General features: G+C 43.7%; 1 pseudogene; it reads left to right on the forward strand.

Moving 5' to 3' along the window:
* Positions 1-3,413: 3,413 nt before the first annotated feature.
* Positions 3,414-7,395, forward strand: LOC101678337 (annotated as a pseudogene).
* Positions 7,396-8,174: the final 779 nt, after the last annotated feature.

Raw genomic sequence — 8,174 nt, forward strand, 5'->3', positions numbered from 1 at the left:
CCTTATGTTAAACCCTGTCCAGTAAGGCCTTTAAGCATCATTGCATTTTATTAATTCTAATTTCATCTACATACATGAGCAAATTAGAGCAATATACATTATGAAAATGTTTTTAATTGGGCCTCCTGATGGATTTGAATGTTCAGGGGCATGGGGATCACAGCAGTACCTCTGCTCTATGACTTCCACAGCACACTCTGTAAACTACAAACTTGCAGGAAAAAACAAGCCCATTAGCAATGGGGTAGGGATAAAAGAACCTCAGTTATGTATGCCATTTACTAATTTATCAAATTCATTGAGGACCTACTACATGTCCAAGCACCATGTGCCTGAAGGCAGTAGGGTCCACAAGACAGTAAGGAACCGTGAGCCCCTTAGGCCAGATGAAAAGGGAAGAGAAAGGAAAAAAAGAGCTAAAATAATAACCAAAATGTACCTATGTCAAACTTTCGTAACATTTCGTGACCTTTCATAAAGGGTCAACCCTGTTTGAGACTTGCCACATAGCTGTCCAGACAGGATACTCCTCAGAGGAGAAAGGCATACATTTGGACCAAACCTGGGGGAGAGGTGCTACTGCTTATCGTAAGGAGATCCCGCACCTCCACGGACTCAAGTCATAATGTCTATAGCTCTTCTGTGAACGTGTTATGGGCAATTGGTATAACTGCTAATATCCTAGAAGGAATTTTTTTTAAAATCCTTCCCCAGATGTCACTATCCCCTTCTTTGGAAAAATTTTACAAAGTAAATTCAGGTGGGGGAGACCATGAGGGGCGAGGGCTGTTAAGAGAAATGCTCTTAGTGATAGCTCAGCTTTGGGAAAAAGATGCATCGGTCCTGACAACAGTCCCAGGACAAAATGCTTTGCACACCAGTGGTTGGTTAAGCAACTGCCTTCGGCTTGGGTTATGATCCTGGAGTCCTGGGATCGAGTCCTGCATCAGGCTCTCTGCTCAGTGGGGAGTCTGTTTCTCCCTCTGGGCCTCCTCTTCTCGAGTTCTCTCTCTCTCTCTCTCTCTCTCTCATTCTCTCTCTCTCGCATATAAATAAAATCTTTGAAAAAATCTTTTAAAAAAAAGAGAAAATGACAAGAATGAAGCCTAAGTCAGAAGCATGTGAACAAAGAGGGAAGCACTCTTGATTCACTCATTTAAAAAAATAAATAAATAAAGGGATGCCTGGGTGGCTCAGTTGGTTAAGTGGCTGCCTTCGGCTCAGGTCATGATCCCAGCATCCTGGGATGGAGTCCCACACCGGGCTCCTTGCTCAGCAGGGAGCCTGCTTCTCCCTCTGCCTCTGCCTGCCTCTCTGTCTGCCTGTGCTCGCTCGCTCTCTCTCCCTCTGTCTCTGACAAATAAATAAATAAAATCTTTAAAAATATAAATAAATAAATAGATAAATAAATAATTTTTTTTAAAGTTCTGGCAATTCTGTAAATTCATCCCAAGAATGACAATCTTATCTTGATGAGTGACAAATAACATCTTATGACTTAGAGCAGAAATTTATGTATATTCTTCCAGGATTAAATTGCTCAGGAGAGAGCAGTTGAGAATTTAAAAAATTGCATCTCAGCCCCATGCTCCTTATTAATTAGGTTGCTAGGTTTGACGGCAGGGTGCCTTGAAGTTCTTCAGTAACGAAGGGAAAATTACACTGAGGTGCATCAGGAAAAGTGCGGGGCTACTCTGATGGATGTAAAATAGAAATTAGAAAATGTCATCCAAGCAATAATTTAAAAAAAACAACAACTGCCTTTTCATTTATCTGAGAAAAAGACACTTCGAAGATTACAGCAGTATTTAAAGACTGACTGGTTAGCAGGGTTTGAAAGCAGGTATTTGATGATGATCATTTGAGATCAGTTGAGAGTGAAAATGACTGGCTAATGGAATCTGAGTTCCACACCCGTGTTTCTCTTTTGATCAGTCAGTCAACACATCCCACACCAAGCATTTCATTTATTTAATCTTTACAGACAAACCTATAAACCAAGTTCAGTACCCCCACTTTAAAGGAAAATGAGGAAAATAAAATTAGGGAAGTTAAATAAGTAATTTATGGAATGGGATAAACTCAAGAAAGAGCCCTTAAATACTATTAACTTTCCCTTCCCTGGCCCTTAACCATACCTGAAGCAGATTCCATAGCTTCCCAGGCATTTTTAGTTATTAAAGAATCTCAGTGTTAAGAAGCCTAATCCAGGGGTGCCTGGGTGGCTCAGTGGGTTAAAGCCTCTGTCATGATCCCAGGGTCCTGGGATTGAGCTCCACATCAGGCTCTCGGCTCAGCAGGGAGCCTGCTTCTCCTCCTCCCCCCTACGGGCCTGCCTCTCTGCCTGTTTGTAATCTCTGTCAAATAAATAAATAAAATCTTAAAAAAAAAAAAATGTAATCCAGGGGCACCTGGGTAGCTCCATCAGTTAGGCGTCTGCCTTCAGCTCAGGTCATGATCCTGGGATCAAGTCCCACATCGGGCTCCCTGCTCCATGTAGAACCTGATTCTCGCTCTCCGTCTGCCTGCAGTTCCCCCTGCTTGTGCTCTCTTTCTGTCAAATAAATAAATAAAATCTTTAAAAAAAAAATGTCTAATCCAGGCAGGGCACCTGGGTGGCTCAGTTGGCTAAGTTACCAACTCTTGGTCTCAGCTCAGGTCACAATCTTGGGGTCATGGGATTAAGAGTCTCATGTGGGGAATCCACACTCAGTGGGGAGTCTGCTCAATAGTCTCTATTTCTCCTTCTGCCCTTCCTCTCTCTCTCAAAATAAACAAATAAAATCGTTTTAAAAATATCCAGGCCAAATCAAAATGTCAATATCTCAACTTCAAACTCTTGCAATCTCTGAAAAAAAAATTTTTCCACAGAGATCACAGCAATGGTCATTTTACTTTTAACACATTCTTTTAAAAAGATTTTATTTATTTATTTCTCAAAGAGATGAGCACAAGCAGGGAAGAGTCAGGCAGAGGTAGAGGAAAAAGCAGGCTCCCCACCAAGCAAGGAGCCTGATGTGGGGATTGATCCCAGGACCCTGGAATGATGAACTGAGCTGAAGGAAGCCATTTAACCAACTACGCCACCCAGGCGACCCAACTTTTAACACATTTTAAGTGCAAATTCTAAGTGAAAGAAATCTGGCCATGGTAGGGAGTTAGGAAAGGACTGAACTGCTTAGCAAACTTTCAGTGCCAACACAGGAATGATGTGGAGAGACACTGGAGACATTTAAGAACACATCACCTCCTGCACTGCTAATCTGAACCCACAATTGTTCAGACATGAGTAAAGAGGGAAGGCAGCATGCTTGCTCTTCTTTTCCTCTGTTTCATCCAGCTCCTCACCTACTCAAGGTCACCTGACCTCCTTCATGGTCAAGAGAAGCTAGTAGCACTCCCTCCTCCAGCAATGCAAGATGCTGAAAGGAAAGAAGGCAAAGGGAAAGAAGGTGGTCCCGAAGCTTCTGACATGAAGAACAGGAGGACAACAAGCTGCTCACTCCTCTGTCTGAGAAAAGGCCCAAGAATTTTGGCATTGGACAGGACATCCAGCCCAAAAAGGGACCTCACCCGCTTAGTCAAATGGCCCTGCCACATCCGGCTGCAGTGACAAAGGGTGATTCTCTATAAACTGTACAAGTGCCTCCCGTGATGAACCAGCTCTCCCACACCTTGGACCGCCACACAGCGACTCACTGCTTCAGCTGGTCCACAGGTACAGGCCAAAAATAAAGCCAGAGAAGAAGCAGAGGCTGTTGGCCCAGACTAAGAAGGTGGCTATGGGCAAAGGGGATGTCCCCACTAAGAGGCTGCCTGTCCTTCGATCTGAGGTTAATACTGTCCTCACTTTGGTGGACAACAAGGAGGCACAGCTGGTTGTGATCGTACATGAGGTGGATCCCACTGAGCTGATGGTCTCCCTGCCTGCCCTGTGTCAGCAATGCAGTAGGGTATCCCCTACTGCATTATCGAGGGGAAGGCCAGGCTGGGGCATCTGGTCCCCAGGAAGACCTGCATCCTGGTAGCCTTCACACAGGTGAACTCAGAAGACAAAGGAGCTCCAGCTAAGCTGGTGGAATGTACCAGGACCAATGACAATGACAGATATGAGATCTGCTGCCCCTGGGCAGGCGACGTCCCAGGTCTGAAGTCAATGGCTCACGTTGCCAAGCTGGAAAAGGCAAAGGCTAAAGAAGTGGCTGCCAAACTGGGCTGGGCTATTGAAGTTTCTGTACATAAAAGTAATAAAAAGTTCTCTTTAAAAAGAGAGAGAGAGAGAGAGAGAGAAACAAGTGGAATAAGTGGTAAGGGAATAAAACATTTTTTTCAGTTGATGCTTTTTATGGTTCTCTTTTATGTCTAATGACTTTTGCAAAGCACTCCTCAAATTCTGGCTCCTCCATGAGATTCACTGTAAATTTTTCCAAGTCCTTTCCTGCAGCTTCCCATTGGACCAATCCTCAGGGCAGGGGATGCAATTCCAGGGTGACCACTTTTACTCCAGATGAATTCCCACCCTCTCTCCGTGCACCTTAGGCAATCTCTTTGTGTCAGGGCTGCCTCACCCCAGCAAACACTTCTCTAGGAGAGGGTCCTCGCAACAGAGTACACTCTTGGCTATCCTGCCCCGGGTCCACTTGGCTTCTAGGAAACTGGGAATGCTTGTCCAGCAAACAGTTAAAGTAGAGTTCTCTCCCAGGGCACCGGGGTGGCTCAGTCAGCTAAGGCTCTGCCTTTGGCTCAGGTCCTGATCCCAGGGTCCTGGGATGGAGTCCCACATCCAGGCTCTCTGCTCAGTGGGGAATCTGCTTCTCCCTCTCCCTCTGCCTGCTGCTCCCTCTGTGCTTGTGCTCTCTGTCAAGCAAGCAAATAAAAATATTTAAAATATATATATATATACTTCTCTTCCTGTCTTAGCCTAAGTTTCTGACAAGTAGGGCCACACCCAGAGGCTTGCATGCAAGTTGTTTATATATGGTCATGATCCTAAAGAGCCATAGAGCAGGAGAGGAAGAAAGATACAGAAGGAGGCAAAGCCGATTCAGGTGTGTTTTATCAACTTGGCCCCCAAGAAGGACAAAGATGAGCATCCTATGAGGACAGACTGCAGGCCTTGATAAAATGTGTCTCAGAGCTGGGGGTAGAGGAAACTGAGGAAAGTGAAAGCATTTATCTGTTGTCTCTCATCCCTCATCGGCCAAGTGTAGCCCCAGTGGTATTAACTCCCCAGTATTCCAAGCTAAGGACATTGAGGTCAGTGCCATTTTACAGAGAAGCCCTAGGGCCAGTGGGGGAGGTGATGCAGGGTGGGCCTAAGGCCAGGCCTTGTCTCTCTTGGCTCAACACACTTCCTCTAGGACTCCCTCTCCTTTTCTGGATGTTAAAAGACAAAATCACAACTCTTATGCAAAGATAAAATAAACATTTCTCAAAAATTGTCCTGAACTCATTAGCTAACGGGGGGACAGTTATAATGTTAGAAATAGTTGGAAGGAGAATCCAAAGTTCAGCTATATATTTAAGCCCTTGGGAATTTGGAATGAAAGGAACTTGCAGAATAGATACAAAACTGGTGTCTTTGGAGGAAAAGAGAGAGGCATGAATTGAATACCCATCAGACTTGCATCTCTCTGGACAGAAATAATTTGTATCACCATGAATCAATTTTCTAAAATTCACAGAAACAATAGAGCTAAATTATAGTATAAATATATAATATAAACTAAATTATAAAGAGAGATTATCTCTTTATAACTCAAAGAGAGTGAAAGCTGCAGATCCCAGAGAATTACATAACCAAGTAGAGTGTTCTAGACAATGCCCAGCTTCCATTTAAATGACCAGGCCATCTTTTTTGTCCATTTCAAATCTTTCACAACTTTTCTTGACTAGGCCATTATGGGACACTCTAATCTTCATTATCTCATAACGCCCATCAGACACTCTTCTGGGAATTCACTTTTGATCCAATCTGGAGAACTAATGGGTAAATCCCTAAACCAGTGTCCAGACACTATGACCCACAGGCCAAATCTGACCAGTAGATTTTTAGAGATAAAGTTTTAATGGGATACAACCACATTTACCTATTGTCTAGAAAGCCCGTCTCTCTATAATGGTGGAGTTGGATTATTGCTACAACGAGGACCATGTGGCCCCTAAAGCCTAAAATAGTTACCATTTGGTTCTTTGTAGAAAAAGTTTGCCCATCTCTATTCTAGGTCATCAAACAGCAGGATTATGACACATCAATTTTCCTTTCCATCAGACAGCCCTTGCTTTTAATAGTGGTTTTCCAGGATCAAGGCCACGAAGGAAGCACTAGAGAAAAACCTGGCATTTTTCTAATCCTGTTCAGACCCTTCAAAGAATTCTCCCATTCCCTCCCCACATCATTTCATTTTTCTCTTTCACAGACTGGGGGTGGTGGGCAATTTGGACAGAGTTCAAAGACTGCTTTTCCTACTTCCCAGTAAAGTCAACAAAGAAATGTCTAGACCTTCCTTACGAAGGACAAGCACTTACCACCCATTGTCTCCAATACGTGAGCCTTAATTAAAATCCCAAGATCACAGGAAAGGTGATGCTGTAGAACAAGTCTGTCCCATAAGTATCCAAAGACAAAACTGCTTGTAAACCATCACGGCTGAGATTCAAATCCAGGTCTGACCTAGTCCCAAACTTGTCCTACTCTTGGGATAGGTGTGACCCATAAGCTTAGAGTCCCTAGCCACTCACCTGCCATCAACACCATCTACTTCCAGAGCCATTTTGCTGCTATTTTAAAAGACAGTGGATGTGGCAAAAGCATTGAGGGTGAGAAAAAATGTTTTAGGCAGAATGTTTGAAATCTCCTTGCTGCTTCCCCTGCCATTCAGATAGGGAAGGAAACACGGGTCGGCTTCCACACCAGCCTGGCAGAGGAAATAGACATCTGTCTCAGGACGGTATTTCTTACGCTTGGTAGCAGCCAGGAGTGCTTTCTGATCCAAAAGAAAAAATGTGCCTCAGCTAAGAAATATGAGACTAAAATTCAAGCATATTGAAACTAAACTTTGAATTAAGTTTCTTTCTTTAAAAAAAAAAAAAAAAAAACCCTGCTTAACAGCAACAGAAAGAATCTTCATGTTGCTAAAGCACCAGGTAGGATGTTTCTAATTAGCTCTTGGAAGAAAAGCATTCGGCAGCCAATTAGTGGAAGGTGAGGGGTGAACCACACACCACTGAGATGCCGCGTCTTCACAAAACCCTTCACCTTACCCTTTCTTTTGCCCACGCTTCCTTGTCGCTTTGGTTCTAACAGGAGAATCAGAGACTCAGGTTGGCAGCTGGTCCTTTGAAGCCACAGAGAAGGACTATGAAGCTGAGTGTCAAGACTGTTTCCTAGGCTGACGTCTGGAAACTGGAAATGGTTTCCCTAATTCTCTATGAAGTTCATTCCTTCAATTGTTTTTACTTTGCAAGGTCAGATGTTGACACTTCCAGCAACCCTGAGGACATCATGGCCCTCTTTCTTGACGCATCATGAAATAAAATAGTCGATGGATAGCTTCTATCGTTGGTGGGGTGTTGGAAAAAAGCAAAGCTTCTGGCTTCAAATTTGGGTTCAAAGACCAGCTTTGTCATTTTACGAGCCGTATGATCTGGCACAAACTGTCTCCTGTCTTTGAACTTTCACCTTCTCATCTGTGAGTTAGGGATAATAGTCACACCCTAATTTTGTTGTGAGATTTAAATAAGAGAGGTTAGGAAAATCTTTGTCAAGGGCCTGATACCCGCTGGGTATTTCAATGCATTCCCTCCTCTCCACTCCCCTCCACTGTACTCTACTCAGTAGTTACCATGCCTCCAAGAAATTTTATGAGTTTCGATATTGCTCCTACCTTAATGTGCTCTCTACTCTCATTCATTTTTCCTGTTTGTTTCCTATCTCATCTCCAGTGCAGATGCATTTGTGTTTCTCTTCAACTTCACTGGTCTCTTCATCCAGTAACACAAAAGGAAACTCAAAGTGGCTGCCTACAACGGAACCCACCACCGTGGTTGGGTGTGTCTTCATAATTGGCCTATAGGTCTTTAGGACTGAATTACCAGAGAGCAGCTCCCAAGACAGAGCTGAAGGTGATTTGTACTGACCAGCATTAGGGAACTGCAGAACAGGGGTCTACGTA

This window comes from Mustela putorius, unplaced genomic scaffold, assembly GCF_011764305.1.
Source record: "Mustela putorius furo isolate JIRA1106 unplaced genomic scaffold, ASM1176430v1.1 tig00000854_pilon_pilon_pilon, whole genome shotgun sequence".
Taxonomy (NCBI): Eukaryota; Metazoa; Chordata; class Mammalia; order Carnivora; family Mustelidae; genus Mustela; species Mustela putorius.